Source organism: Periplaneta americana, chromosome 3 (genome assembly GCF_040183065.1).
Source record: "Periplaneta americana isolate PAMFEO1 chromosome 3, P.americana_PAMFEO1_priV1, whole genome shotgun sequence".
Lineage (NCBI taxonomy): Eukaryota > Metazoa > Arthropoda > Insecta > Blattodea > Blattidae > Periplaneta > Periplaneta americana.
This window is the reverse complement of record NC_091119.1, coordinates 102,166,672-102,183,651: the sequence shown is the minus strand read 5'-3', so window position 1 is coordinate 102,183,651 and position 16,980 is coordinate 102,166,672. Positions and strand designations below refer to the sequence as shown.

General features: G+C 35.3%; 1 protein-coding gene across 8 annotated transcripts in view; it reads right to left on the bottom strand.

Moving 5' to 3' along the window:
• Nucleotides 1-16,980, bottom strand: part of LOC138696340 (DNA polymerase alpha catalytic subunit-like) — a 575,659-nt gene that overhangs the window by 384,930 nt on the left and 173,749 nt on the right. For 3 of the 8 annotated variants that reach the window (XM_069821154.1, XM_069821157.1, XM_069821158.1), the window contains one exon: nucleotides 11,079-11,447. The exons of the other annotated variants lie outside the window; for them this stretch is intronic. The gene's annotated coding sequence lies outside the window, so the exon portion shown is untranslated. Of the gene's footprint in view, nucleotides 1-11,078; nucleotides 11,448-16,980 lie in introns of those variants that run through there. 8 annotated transcript variants of the gene reach the window in all.

Sequence of the window (16,980 nt, the reverse complement as noted above, 5' to 3'; positions counted from 1 at the left end):
CTTATAGAGGAACTGTAATATTAGGCATACGTTAATTTCAAAAATAAATTTGCACACTAATGAATACCTTGTCTAAAACGTTTTAGTTTGAAAATGTAATTACATGAGCAATAACAAATTTCTACGTAGGACTAAAAGTAAAGTTCTTTTAGAAGTCAGTTTCAAATCCTATTTTGTCTGAGAAATTACATATTATAAAATATTTAAAACATCCATTTAGAGTTTATGGATTTTTTAGTTATTTATCAAACAAAGACCCAATACCTTTTCATAAAATTATTACACTAAATTTGCATTATTACCCATGAAAGTGATTAGCCGTTTCTTAGTACCAAATACATTAATTTATTCAATAGTTGACAAGAAAGTCGGCGTATACTGACAGTCAGAGACACGACATACCAAACATTTATTTTTTGAGTCGGTGACGTTGAAGTCTTATATTTCTTCTGAAATCTGCAATTCGGTTTTTAACATCACAGAACTTTCCTTTACACTTCCTACAATAAGAAAGCAATCACTGGAAGCGAAGAAAATAAGTTATTGAGATTTTGGATCAATAACATCCTATCTGATATATCCCACAAGAAGTAGGCCTATACATTTTAAAGTAAATGCCACAATAGTTTGAAGAAGAACGAAATGTAAAGACTATTTACTCGTAGAATGGACTATTCCGAGTCCATACTGTAGTTCTGCGTGTAACCGTAACAGAAACGTTGGACTCCTAAAATTGAAGATGTAGAAGATACCAAGAAAACGGAAATTGAGATAAAAATGAAAGCGAAGGCAGAGAAGATAAAAATGAAAACGAAAATCAAGATGAAGAGGAAATAATACGAAGATAAAGACGTACATATAAACGAAGACGGGGACGAAAATGCAGAGGAAGACATGAAGAAAATATTTAAACGAAGACGAAGATACGACTTTAAAAAAGAAGACGAAGACGCAGATGTAGAAACGAAAACGAAATATAATCAAACACAAAGGTGAATGTGTAGATGTAAATGTAGACGACCAAGTAAACGAAGAGGAAGATGTAAACAAAAACTAAGACCAAGATGAAGACGAAGACATAAACAAAATGAAGATGTCGACGAACACGTAAATGAAGATGTTAACAAAGGCAAATATGAAGATGTGAAGGAGGCTGAAGAGTTAAACAAAGATGAAGACGTAAACGAAGATGAAGACGTAAACGAAGGTGAAGATGTAAACGAAGATGAAGATGTAAACGAAGATGAAGATGTAAACGAAGATGAATACGTAGTTACGCGAAGACGAAGATGGTGTAAAAGAAGACAAAGATGAACATATAAACGAAGACAAAGATGAAGATGTAAACAAGAGCAAAGATGAAGATGTAAACGAAGACAAAGATGAAGATGTAAACGAAGACAAAAATTAAGATGTAAACAAAGGCGAGGATGAGGATATAAATGAAGAGAAAGATGAAGATATAAAGGAAGACAAAGATGAATATGTAAATGAAGACAAAGATGAACATGTAAACGAAGATAAAGGTGAAGATGTAAACGAAGACAAAGACGAAGATATAAAGAACGACAGAGATGAAGATGTAAACGAAGACAAAAATTAAGATGTAAACGAAGGCGAGGATGAAGATATAGACGAAGACAAAGATGAAGATAAAAACGAAAACAAAGATGAAGATGTAAACAAGAACAAAGATGAAGATGTAAACAAGGACAAAGATGAAGATGTAAACGAAGACAAAAATTAAGATGTAAACGAAGGTGAACATGAAGATGTAAACAAAGATAAAAATTAAGGTGTAAACGAAGGCGAACATGAAGATGTAAACGAAGACAAAACTAAAGATGTAAACGAAGACAAATAGACATGTAAACAAGAACAAAGATGTCGATGTAAACAAGAACAAAAATGAAGATGTAAACAAGAACAAAGATGAAGATGTAAACAAGAACAAAGATGAAGATGTAAACGAAGACAAAGATGAAGATATGAATGAAGACAAAGAGAAAGATGTAAACAAGAACAAAGATGAAGATGTAAACGAAGACAAAGATGAAGTTGTAAACGAAGACAAAGGTGAAGATGTAAACGAAGACAAAGATGAAGATGTAAACAAGAACAAAGTTGAAGATGTAAACGAAGACAATGAGGAAGGTGTAAACGAAGACAAAGATGAAGATGTAAACAAGAACAAAGATGAAGATGTAAACGAAGGCAAAGGTGTAGATGTAAACGAAGACAAAGATGAAGATGTAACAGAAGATAAAGATGAAGATATAAATGAAGATAGAGATGAAGATGTAAAAACAACAAAGATGAAGATATAAACGAAGACAAAGATGAAGATGTAAACGAAGACAAAGATGAAGATGTAACAGAAGATAAAGATGAAGATATAAAAGAAGACAGAGATGAAGATGTCAACAAGAACGGAGATGAAGATATAAAAGAAGACAGAGGTGAAGATGTAAACAAGAACGGAGATGAAGATATAAAAGAAGGCAAAGATGAAGATGTAAACGGAGACAAAGATGAAGATGTAAACAAGAACAAAGATGAAGATATAACGAAGACAAAGATTGAGATGTAAAGAAGAACAAAGATGAAAATGTAAACAAGAACAAAAATGAAGATGTAAACAAAGACAAAGATGAAGATGTAAACAAGGTCAAAGATGAAGATGTAAACGAAGACAAAGATGAAGATGTAAACGAAGACAAAAATGAAGATATAAATGAAAACAAAGATGAAGTTTTAAACTAGAACAAATAACTTATGAAGATATAAACGAAGACAAAGATGAAGATATAAACGAAGAAAAAGTTGAGGATGTAAACAAAGACGGAGATGTAAACGAAGATAAAAACAAACCAGATGAAGATACAAACAAAGATGAAAACATAAACGAAGATTAGATGTAAATGAAGACGAGGTTGAAGATATGAAGGAGAATGAAGGAAAAAATGCAAAGTAAAGAGACAAAGATGTGAAGGAAGACGAATTAGAATATGGAAGGAAAATATAGACTACTGAAGAATTTGACAATAATGACGAGTATGAAGTTAACAAACACTACCAATTTACGTAATAAAATGAATTAATTTTTTTTTTTTTTTTACTAATCGCAGGTACTTCACTGTTCGTTATTCAGCCATATGAAGCCCTTAGTGTAAACCAATTTACAGACAGAGTTACACCTACTTTCAATTCTCAAAGATTTGTTTCCTATCCTGCGAGCAATATATACGTGTTTATAACCCATTTTAAGTCCCTGACGAGTGAAAATGTGATGATAAATCGGCAATAAACCGATCGGTCAACACTATCGTTCATTCGGTTATCGCAGTGGCTTCCCTAACACTCAGGTAATCACACCGGATCACAGATGAGCGCAAATTAATACCAGACTTGTAATTAATTTCTATGTGCGACCGTGGAATTTGCCAAGACTCAGTTATCGATCAGTTACCCGACGTCCTTTCTTTCTGTCTCCGTGGATTATGTACAGTAATCTAATATTCCCCGGCAATTTAAGTGACTGGATTGTATAATGGTATCGAAGCAATGTAGGCAATTACACTGGGAATGTTTAGTGTCTCTGGTCATAAAAAATTATGAAGAAAATATTTACTCTTAGAGATTGCTATTATAAAAAATTATGAATTAGAGAAATGACATAGGTTCCCTGTATACACATTTATTTATGGAAGTGCAATAGAGTTTATGAGGCTACAGATTTCCTTACTGAGATAATAAACCTATTCCCTTTTAAAAGTTCTTTTAAAATTAGAGGTTCAGTTTTGTGTTGTTGGTTGTCGTGTAATTGTGAAGTGTGTGAGTGCTCATTTTTCTCGAGAGTATAACATAATAGTGTTGTTTCATAGAAATGTCGAAACGTGGTTGTGTAACTGATTCAAATTTGTTTTGCTATATATGTGGGTCATATACAATATGTTAGTAAAACATAGACAGAATATAACAGCTTTTGTAAAGAATATTTAATTTAAATATTTTGGCATTAAGTTAGGAGACCAGGACAAATCTTACTGCCCCCACAAAGTATGTCGTAGTTGTGTTGAAGAGTTGGAAAAATGGAAAAAGGCAGTCATTGCCCTTTGGTATCCCTATGATTTGGAGGGAATCTACAAATCATAGAGAAGATTGTTATTTTTGTACAGTTAAGGTAGCTGGATATACTCCAAAAACAAGAAAGAGATTCTATATCCTAACATTCCCTCTGCCTTTAGGGCTTTACCTCATGGTCCTGATATTCCCGTTCCGCTACCCCCTGAATCGGATACATTGCCATCTGCATCCACTAGCACTGAAACTGAATCTCCAGTGGATCATACTTATGAACCAGACAATACTAGTGATGATAGATGTTTTAATCAAAGTGAGCTTAGTGATTTAGCGAGGGATTTAAATTTGCCTAAAGAATCAGCAGAACTATTAGGTTCTAGGTACATATTTATCATGGTACAGGCATCTTGAGAAGGAACGTGTCCCTTTTTTTGCTGAAGAAGAAAATTTAGTGTATTGCCAAGACATCATTGCCGTCCTAAAATTTTATAACATAAACTATAATTCCAAAGAGTGGAGGTTCTTCATAGATTCTTCTCAGAAAAGTCTTAAAGGTGTTTTGCTTCATAATGGAAACATTACGGACTATTGCTGGATGTTAAAAAGGGACTGCTCTGAACAACATGTGAGGAGGTCAAAGAGGAGAAAATTTGAAGTGCAATATTGAGGTAAGGTTATGAAAGTATTTATAATTATTAATTAATATTAATTAATGATTAATTAGTGGCAAATAGCAAAATTGTGGCCTAGTTTTTCTCAGAAAATTCTTGTTGAAAATAATTTTTATGACGATTCACAAAGCAATAATTTCATTTCTAGTTATTCATGAATTGTCTGAAAACCTGACGTGATGGGGAAAATGGAGATTATTTTCGAATTCAGCTCAAAAATCCGTTTAGAATCGCCTATCAGATGGAAAACAACAGAAAATAAGTTTTCAAATGCAGAACGGTGTTATTAATGGTATAACTCTTATAACTTCATCTTACATCTACGAATGTGTCGAATAAGTGTTTTTAATGTAAGCAAGTTTGAAGAAATAAATACATTTTAATCGAAATGAAACATTTCCGCAGGGTTGCCAGATAAAGGAACCGAAACCGTCGTATTAACTTTAAACATTGTCGTACTTCAGCATAAAACTGTCGTATATTTGTCAATTTCCTAATTTACTTCTAGTGCACTTCTCTGTAGTAATGGTTAGCATATCTGACTGTGAAACGAGCGGGCCCGAGTTCAGATCCTGGATGAGACGAGTTATCTGGTTGATGTTATTTCATGGTTTTTATCTCAACCCATTAAGAGCAAATGCTGGGTAACTTTCGGAGCTGGAGTCCTTTCGCTCGCATTATCATTTTCAAGTTATCACGCAGTTAATAAAAAATCGCAAAATAAACATATATACAGAGTGTTTCAAAAATACGGGGCATAATTTCAGTTATGTATTTCCAACATGGTCACACTCAAAATAGTTCATTACAACATGTGTCCGGAAATGCTTTATTTCCGAGTTATGGCCTTCACAACATTGAAATTCACCGGAACGTTTTTCTTTCCGCAGGTCGTTGCCGTCAAAGGAGACATTAAGAGGGCACTCTGACAGTTCATTCCGAGGCGAAGGTTACATTCAGTGTTGTGTAGGCGTTAGACTGTGCGACATGTATTCAAATCAAGAGCTGGCAGAGATACACTTCATGTACGGTAAGGCGGACGGCAATGCTGCGCTGGCTCGTCGTTTGTACCAGGAGAGGCAGCTACCCACAGCGACAATGTCCAGATCGGAAGACATTTGTACGTCTCCATTACCGTCTGTGCGAGTATGGAAAATTTAACTCTCCTGGTTTGGGAAGGGGACGACCAAGATCTACAACTCCAGAAGTACAGGAGGAGATTCTGGAGGCTGTGAACATGACTCCTTCTATCAACACACGAAGGGTAGCGTTGCAAGTCAATGTTCCTCATACGATTGTCTGGAGACTGTTGAAAGAGTATGAATTGTATAATTATCATTTGCAACGTGTACAGGCCCTGTCACCAGCAGATTACCCTGCACGAGTTAGGTACTGTCAGTGGTTTTTGCAGCAGTGTGGTGTAAATCTGAACTTTCCTGCCTTAGTATTATTTACAGATGAAGCACAGTTCACACGAGATGGCATAACAAATTTCCACAATCAGCATGTATGGGTGTATGAAAACCCACGTGCAACTGTTCCATCTCATCAGCAGGTGCGGTTCTCCCTCAACATGTAGGCCGGTATCATTGGTGATCGATTAGTTGGATCCCATGTAGCCTACTTGTAAACAGACGTACGGGGCAGGCGTACACAAACTTCCTGGAAAACACCATACCTCATGTTTTAGAAGACACTCCACTGATCAATCGTCAACACATTCACTTCTTGCATGATGGCGCTCCTGCACACTTCAGTCGTACGGCTCGCCGGTACTTGGATCGAAGGTTTCCTGATCGATGGATAGATAGAGGCGGCCCAATTGCTTGGCCTCCACGCTCACCTGATCTGAACTCTCTCGATTTCTACTTGTGGGGCCATTTAAAATCATTGGTTTATTCGTCTCCGGTGCCTGATTTGGCATCCCTTCGGAATCGAATTGTGGCATGTTCTGAAGACATATGCAATACTCCTGGAGTTTGGGATCGTGTTCGCAGGTCAATGAGACATCGATGTGAGGTCTGTATTCAAGCAGGAGGTGGACATTTTGAACATCTTCTGTAATGACAACGACCTGCGGAAAGAAAAACGTTCCGGTGAATTTCAATGTTGTGAAGGCCATAACTCGGAAATGAAGCATTTCCGGACACATGTTGTAATGAACTATTTTGATTGTCTACATGTGGGAAATACATACCTGAAATTATGCCCAGTATTTTTGAAACACCCTGTATATATACAAAAACTATTTGTCGAACAAACAAGGAAGTTAATATTAAGCTCTTATTACTTCGATACAACCGCGCCAATATATACCAGTAAATTTCAATTCGATTTTAAAATGCTACTAATTATTGTTCACATCCACATTGACATTCAGCATTGAAACAAATCAGCACCCATTTCTTTATCATCAACACTGTCGTCGCCGTAAAGCGTGCATGATGTCGCTTGGTTAGAAACAACTTTGTTATATTTAAAGTCAGCAGAAATTTGATCTTTGGCCGGCGCGGCGGCAGATAGGCCTATTGTAGTATCAATAAATGCGGCGGCTGAAAATTACATCAGATTAATTCATCTGCAGTTGACTCAAACCCTGCACTTCTATAATGTCGGCGCATTAATGTTACTGGGGTACTATTTCATTGATAAAAGACTTCCTTTGTCGAACAAACAAGGAAGTTAATAAAATTAAACCTGTATTACTTTGATATAAACACGCCGTATACTTGGAAAATATATAGAGCTCAAGATGACAAATGATGACTTGCATGGCAAGCATAGTTAGCAGATCGATTTTCAAAGCATTCCGCTCTCAAAAACTTTTTTTTTTTTCATATTAGTAAAGGACATAATAAGTGATGAAAACTTGTCGAAGAGACGAATTAACCATAAATTTTATTTTTATTATAAACCAACACTATAACTTTCCAATTATTTTTCCCTTCAGTAAATAGTCGTACAAAATTGCGGACGACAGAGTCTCTGCTGAACCTCGCTCACATCCGCAACCAGATTTTTATTTTCAGTATTCCTTGCCACATAATTATCATTATTCCATGCCAAGGGTGTCAACTACGGTATGATTTTCTAGTAGCCTGTTTATTGTAGGGCAGAGAAATGCATTGTCATGAATGCACGTCACATTGAGCGCTTCCTACGAACAAGTGTTCAGATCTCAGGAAGTATGTGTTCTAGGACCCATGTTTATTAGACATTATTTTCTTGTTCTGATGCACGCTATCACCTCCTAAAATATTGGATACGTTTTATAACACCCTGTATAATAACATTCTTGCCGCTTCAAACAAATAAAAAGAGATATCAGACTGTATGAGCAAACACTGGTAACTTCTGTAAATACAAGAATCTCATCTGAGAATAAGTACCGAAATAAAACAAGAGAACAGATTCCGAAAAAAGTGAAATAAAATTGATATCCACCCCTTATCTGTTATTTAGACTTCAACGATTGTGAAACCATGTCCATGTCCAATTTATATAATAACTAATCCCTGAAGCTATGGAGGAATATCGACCGATGACATTATACTTAAACCAATTCTCAATTCATAAATATGATGTCGGCCACATGTGTAGCTATTATCTATTAAGCACTTGTATAAAGAACTTCATCTTTTTTTTTCTCTCTCGAAGGATGGGTTCGAAGATTTATTATGTTTATTATTCCTACTGTAGGTAAGTCCGTTGGAGTGCATTTCTGTAAGTATCGTGACTCATTATTTGGAGCCATCTATCGATTCAGCTTACATAACACTCAGTTCCGAAGTATTTATCCCGAGTTATTTCATACGAGAAAAACATCAATCTGACAATCTGTTTCAACCCGACTCCGTAATCAGATATTTTGACCACAACTCCATACCGTAGCAATGAGCCACTTCATGCTTTTACAATTCTGCTGTCAAAGAGGAGTGCCTGACAAATTACACAATTGTCTGCTATTGAAGATCATAATACCGCCCACTTGAAGTATTGGAGGATATCAACGCAAACTGAGTGGCTCTGTGCCAGAGTTACCTAAACCACAGATTTTTTAGCGCAGATTTCTGCATTTGACTATAAATTATCATGTGTGCCAAAATAGACGTAGGCTACTAGATAAATTTTAGATTATAGTAAATGAGAAATAATTTCCAAATGAGAACATATAGTTTTAAAAAACTAGGTCTAAGTTTAGATTTCCATAACTTTTTGTCTGTAATTGTGGCTTACGAAACTCTGGCACTGAGCTAATCAATTGTCACTTTTTGAAGGCCATCTTGAAACTAAGCCAAATTGAACAGATGAGCTTGAAGCTAGAATGAGAAATTGTGTGAATAAGAGGTAATAAAGTTGAACAGTACAAAACCCATACACAGTCTACTACTATATACAGTCACGAAGCTTTGGATGATTTTTTGCATATCTTGCAATAGTTGCTAGCCGCTTCGAGCGCTGTGAGTATTAGGAACAACAGACTGTGTCACTGTCATCGTGATTTAACACAGGCCGTAACGCAGACCATGTGACTCGCTTAACTCGATCACGAAGGGCGGCGTTTCAACCATATAAATTAATTGGAATGTATAAAGAATAACATATATTTCTCTAAAATGAAGTATAATTGCATTAATAAAATTTAAAACAATGATTAGGAGACACTTCAGACATAATTCCTTGCGGGTTAAGGTGTAGGCCTATTTTTGGTGTGAAAATTACGTTGTTCGTATGTGTAATACCTGCCTTTATTTCGATTAAATATTGTGAAATTCTTGTACATTCATTTATGCACGATTCAATAATTTTCAATTGCACCGCACGAATATTTAGATATGTTGAAATTATAGGTTATGTTTACTGTACCAGTTGCCCCTTTCTGTCTAATTTTAGTGGTCTCCAATGCCCTGCCACTACATAATTATGTATGTTATGTCATATGGAAATTATAGGTTATGTTTACTATATTTATCTTATATTCCTATATTCGCAATTATACAGGGACATCATTTTATTTTTACTAACTTTTCTAATATTAACCTGGCTATACCTTTGGCTTAAAGGTTGTGAACCGGAAACACCGTTTGCTACCCTCTTCCACGACTGGAGTTCGATGATACTGCCGTAAGATACAAACAAATCACTTTACTAGATATAGGAGGGATGAAAAGTAGTTCATCCATATACGTAAAGTAGGAAATATCGCGGTTTTGAGTTTGATAATTTTCATTACGTTTTTCTTTAATCAAAATACAGTAAAGTATTAACAATAAGTGTTTTTACTCACGAACTGAGCTGTCCGTTCGGACGTATTAATTATGCAGTACATATTATACTGTCTACAGCACATTAGCGTACACTATAGGGAATGAAGTTAAATTGAAAAAATAATCATAATATGGATATTTAAACACATTTTTGAAAATGATGGCCGTTCATTTCTATACAGTTTTCAGTTCTTTTTTGCATATTATCGCACATAGACTATTATACCTAATTCCAATTACCAGTTTCGTCTTTCGTACTAGTAACTCATGTTGAATTAATTGTGTACCTACTTTATAAAAGAGTACCTTACGTACTGTAAATTCAATCTTCACTTCTGCACGATCCGAAAAGATAAAACTATTTCAGATATGCTATTTACTGTCCGTCCAAGTGGTTTTGTCGCAGGGTCGTAGAAAGGGGGGAAATCACGTGACAGTTAATTACTTAATGAGGTCCTTTTATTTAAGTTATTTTAAACAGTTGTATAATATTACTTAGACGTCCAATTCCTAACAGAAATTAATGTTTTCAGAAAAGAGCTAAGACAGTCCAGCCACAAAGGGACGGGCAGAAGTGGGTGGGAGAAACCGGGATGCGACATAGGCAAACAGTCGACAGTACCTGTGCGAGAATATGATTCAATATTGAAAGCGAACATATTTCTGGAACGTACTATACTTACTAATTCAGTACTGTTTGTGTTTACTATGACCGTAAGGCGACTTTGACTGTATACGCTTGGTTTTGTGTGAAGAACGGTTGGAAGTTTACTAGTAGAGGGGTGGGAGTGAAGTACATTAAAAAACTCAGATACAATAAAAATTGAAGTAAAAATAAAATGATGTCCCTATACATTATAATAAAACATAATGTCATGTATGACACCCGTCACATTCTATTTGTCTGTATTTTATTATTACAATTGAGTACTGAATTATTGTATTTATCTACTACATAAGAGATGAAGTAACACAATCGTGTGTACACTAATTTCATAGGAGTGGTATGGTAAATTTTCTGTCTATAATTAAGGAAGGTAGATGTGCTAAATTAAAATCACAATATAAATTCGTTTTTATTGAACCTCACAATAGCTTCCATTCTTACTTAACATGTTGATGCGAACAGATTATGTTAACACGTAAAATTCTGTTCACATTAAAATAACACAGTTTTGTAATTATTTCTGCAACATATTATGCAATAAGAAGTAAACGGAACTTATGAACATATTACTCTAAATAAAACATAGCAATGATACACAATAAAGTTAGGTGAATGTTACTTATATCCCGCCCACTATACAGACATAGGCCAGATTTACACTAAACATATCTTGTATAACTTGTTGCTTGTGGGCCATCCCAAACCCCGACCTCCACCCCTAAGAGCGCCGGTCCTTACATAGCCGTCAGTCAAGGCCTTCTGAGAAAGAAAAGCAATTGACAATAGATATCTCAGTTATGACAACCTCATAAAGCATCCTATCAATTGAATAATCGATCTTGCTATGTACAAGATAATAATATAATAATTGATTTTCTTTGCATTTTTTTAACTCATATTAAACAGAGAAATGGAATAATTTCACAAAGCACAAATTAATAAATATCTCACGCTTAATAAATTAAATTTACACAATTCTACTCAGTAAACAATTCGCAAAAAAAAAAAAAAAATCTGTAGTTCCAAAGCAAAAAAATGAATGTCAATTTTTGGACATAATAAGATTTTGCGATCTATGTTTAGGGTTGCCGACTCTGGTAAATAAAATTACCGAAGATTTTACACTTGCAGCAAATTTGCATGAATAAAAGTAAATAACTGAAAATGCCTTTGAATTATACTATGGAATAGTACACACCTAATCTAACCTAACCTAACCTAACCTTTGAGAATACTACACACATAATCTAACAAAACATAACCTCATATAATACCTTTCATATAATGCTACACACCTAATCTACCCTACCCTACCCTAACCTAACCTAACATAACCTCATATAATACTACACACCTAATCTAACATAACCTAACCTTTCATATAATGCTACACACCTAATCTACCCAAACCTAATCTAACCTTTGAGAATACTACACACATAATCTAACCTAACATAACCTCATATAATACTATACATAACATAACATAATTATAGCAGCCCCGATACCCCGCTTTTTACATCATGTACTACACGTCGGATCATCATCGGGGCTTGCAGCCCCGATACCCCGCGTTTTACATCATGCGCTACATGTCGGATCATCATCGGGGCTTGAGCCCCGATACCCCGCTTGCTACGTACAACATAATTATATCATTACCCATTTCAGCGAGTACTGACCACCACTGCAAAATACGATAATTTGGTCCAGGGAGCATTCTCTTTTTGGCACAAGGATGATTTATGTAGCATGTTTCTAAATGCTAGTACAACATAATTATATTATATTATTATATTATTACCCATTTCAGCGAGTACTGACGACCACTGCAAAATACGACAATTTGGTCCAGGGAGCATTCTCTTTTCGCACAAGGATGATTTATGTAACATGTTTCTAAATTATTAGTCTTTTAAATACCGGTACATTCTTTAATAAATCACTGAAAAACAAATGTGAATATATAGGATGTGGAGTGAGTACGAAATTATTATTATTTTTTATTTTTTGGCGCATCATTTTTACGTACATAACGACAAATAAAAACTAACATGCCACATAACATTATTTTAAGAAATACAGGAAACAAGCATGAATAATATTCACCATTCTTAATGATCGTGGGATAGAAAAAAACGTATGGAATAGAAATTACATATAAATGTGCTTGTAATAAACAATAAGCAAACCATCTTCGATTAATCATTTCAAAACAACGTGAATATAGCGTGGACTGTGTAGGAAAGTAATTTCTTATATGTTGCTCCCAATGTGCATGATTGTTAACTTATGAAAACAAATGAAAATTAACATGGCATATAAACATTATTTGAAGAAAGATAGGAGATATTAAGTAATATTCATCATTCCTAACGATCTTTGGATGGGCAATAACAATGAAATCTGTATAAAATAAAAATTACATAACAGGTGAGCGTATAAAAACAGTAAGTAGCAACATATCTGATTAAAAGCTCAAATTACTCCAGTTTAGTGTAAGAGTGGTCTATATCTAACGATGTCTCCCAGCAAATTACTTAATTATTTAAAAAAAATCGTGTTAGAAGATTGAATTTGTGAATTTTCTCTGAAACTTTCCAAATATTTGTAGGCAGTCTTTTACATTAGATTGCCGAAAATTGGTTTATAGCGCATTAACAGTGATAAAAGTGTGAAATATTCGTTCAGTGGGCGGTGGATACTCTACATTGACCCAAAACATAATAAAAAGTTCTATGAACATAGTTCCGCAAACCTTTCGTTAGAGAGTTATGAAAGGAATTTCCTGTAGTGACCCCATATTATGTAATTCATCTCAAACTTGCATTTTTCCAACTTTCTTCATTACAGTTGGTTTGTTTTGTTTTGTCTGAATGCCTTTTGTTCTGTTTTGTGTTATTCACAGTAACATTCATCACATCACAAGATGTATTCAGTGGCATAAATGACATATAGGCTATGCACTACATCAGACGTCTCCAAAAGCGTACTCGCGAGTAAGCCCCTGAACGGAACCGAAGCAAGTACGTAATGAGCGCGCTCCGCCTCACCCATCTCCACCTTTACTGTATTCAATGTTTATGCATAAACGAAGAGCAGTGGCGGACCGCCATTATCATTGTGTAGGTCGGCGTGTTCCACCTTTTCACAATGTCTTCTAATCATGGTCGTAGTAATTCAAGGATGAATAGGAAGAGATTTTTTTTTTTTTGAGTTAGTGGGAAGAATGTGAAATGCTTAATTTTTTCGAAAATTCTTAAGGGAGTGTTAAAATTCAACATGCGACAACAATACTCGACTCTTCACAAACAATATCATACAATTACAGGCAGGGTAAACATTGGTAATTTCGTGGCAGTGGTTATTTCGTGATACTTTTTCTTTGCTCTTTTGTGAACTAACCAATGGTGTTACGAGATCCAAATTTCCGCCAAGGGATTGCATATGTTGTCCAGTTTCCAGAAACATACAGCTAAGCTTTGTGTGACTATTGTAGTTGCTTCAGTGAGCTTTTATATTTGGAGAGAGCAAGTTTGCTTCGACTTCTCAGGCATACAAATTTTGTGGATGTTTGTAATTACATTACAGGCTTATTACTGAAGGTAAGCATATTATATTTTGTACAAAGATTTATTGTATCTTCATGAACTTTTAGGAAAGGTTTTTGGAATTTTAGATACATCTGTAGTCGCCATATAGGCTTAGCTTTACTGATAGAAATCTTATCTGTTTGAGGCGAAATTTTGTTGAGCATTAAGTGTTACATTTTATACTATTTTAAAAATTGTATTACAATAGGAATTTTAGAAATCTGAAGACAAGATGTGATAACAGAAAAGAAAACGAAGACGCAATGGGTTCAGTGTAGCTTCTGTTTGATTTGTTATCATGCTAAGTATGAATGATAAGTGCTAGATGACTTACTTGCAAGAATTGTAACAGAAGATGGAACATGGCTCCACCATTTTGGACCGGAGACAGAGGCAGACAATGGAGTGGCACCATGCAAATTCACCAAAGAAATAGAAATTCAAAAGTACACCTTCGGCAGGAAACGTTATGGCTACTGTGTTTTTCGATTCAGAAGGACTCTTGCTTGTGGACATCATCCCACACGGAACCACCATTAATCCTGACGGGTATGTTGCAACTCTCAAGAAACTTCAAGTTAGACTGAGTCGTGTTCGACGACATCGGGAGAAGCAGGATGTTCTGCTATTGCACGACAACGCACAGCCATATGTCAGTCACAAGATCACAGACCAGATCAGAAAATTCGGATAGACAACACTGAAACATCCGCCTTACAGTCCTCAACTGGCACCATGCGATTATCATCTCTTTGGAAAACTGAAGGATCCCTTCGCGGAACGAGGTTAGAAGATGACTCCCTTGTGCACGCTGCTAAAGAGTGGCTCAGACGTGTTAGTCCAGACTTTTACCGTGCTGGTCTACAGGCCCTCGTTCCTAGGTTACATAAGGCAGTTGAAAGGGACGGGGATTATGTGGAAAAGTGACATTTTGTTCCTTAAGGATGCATCTACATTCTGTGAAAATAGCAAAGCTGTAGGATAAAAATATAATTTTTAAACAAACGTTATGCATTACTTTTGGAGTTACCCTAGTAATATAGGTTATAGTAAAGTCCGTAATAAAAGTGTTCACCCTTTCAGGGCAAAGAAGATCCCTTTTAAATTTCAATTTTTACTTTGATTGCATTCCTATTGTGTGTTGATATGTATTTCTATGTTTTCTTGCTATGAATATTAGACGGAATTACTATGTTTGAAGTCTTGTAACAATAAATGAGAATTTCATTTGAGTTTAATGAATTTTTCCACAATTCTTCTACTTCTCACGAAATTATCAATGCAATATCACGAAATTACCAAGGTTATCACGAAATAACCAACCGTTCAGCTTAAGTTGTAAAAATGTTTTTTTTTTTCAAGAACGTATCCAATCTTTTATGTCTCCAGATTTGTACAGCAAGTTATCGTCTTTTAGATGAAAAAATCGGAATAAGGATATATTTACGCATTTGCATTTTAAATTAGTTTTCATGAAATTATCACGAAATTACCAATGTTTACCCTATGTTGGACATGTGAAAATAATTTATTTTGGGGCTATCGTTTGACTTGGTTATACATAATGATCAGTATATTACAATACGTTTACACTCAGTCCCACATGACTAACATATAGTTTTTACTTTAATTTTAGGTGGAATGGGTAGGCCTACAAATATTTTGATAAATATAAAAAAAGAAAATACAAACACAAATCACACACGTGTCCACAGTCTTAAACAAAAAAAGCTTTTTGCTAGCTATGTTTTAGCTTGGAATATTTTAAAGTCAATAAAGCCCTTTACATAAGCATCATGTGTAAAATCGTGCTAAAATCGTACTAAAATACTGTGTCCAGAACAAAGTCAAAGTTTAAGAAAATTAAAATGTTTCCAATTGCAGTTCAGAGAAGGAATTTCAAGATTGTAAATGTAATTGAATCTCAAGTCGAAACCACAATTAACCAGTTTGTAGCTTACTCACTTGCATTGGACGAAAGCACAGATAGAAATGACAAAGCTCACCTAGCCATTTTCATCCGAGGAGTTAATGAACATTTTACTGTGTCTGAATGTCTTCTAGATGTAATTACAAAATACAACTGGAGAAGATCTTTTCCAGGTCCTGAAAGGCACCATAGAACAGAAGAGGTTGAATTTGCAATGGCTTATGTCTATAGCAACAGACGGGGCTCCAGCTTCATAGTATGTCAAAATAATGTAGAAACGTATGATATTTCTTATTCTTTTGATGTTATTATTTGTAAATTTAAGCAGATCGTTGCCGCGATCCCCCACTGGTTGCTCCCATCTGTTGAGGTACGAGTCTCTTCCCCTTTTCTAGACTTACAGCACACTGTGTTCGGCGTGCAGCATCGAGAGCACGAATGACGATACGCTTTTTGGAGACCACTGCACTACATTTATGGCCTAGCAGATGGGAATAAGGTAGCAGCATTTGATCAATTCGTGACACCCAAGGACATTTGCACAGAGTACGGCAAAGCATGGAGCGCAGGCTCAGGGCATGCATCGAAGCAGGAGGAGATCACTTTGAGCAGTTTCTGTAAATGTGTGTTGTTAAATATGTAACATGCACCATTACCAATAAACCCGTAACTCCTTAACGAAGGGTTTGCGGACCCATGTTCATATGAACTTTTTTTATGATTTGTGTCAGGAATACGTCCCCATATTTATGGACACAGACATATATAT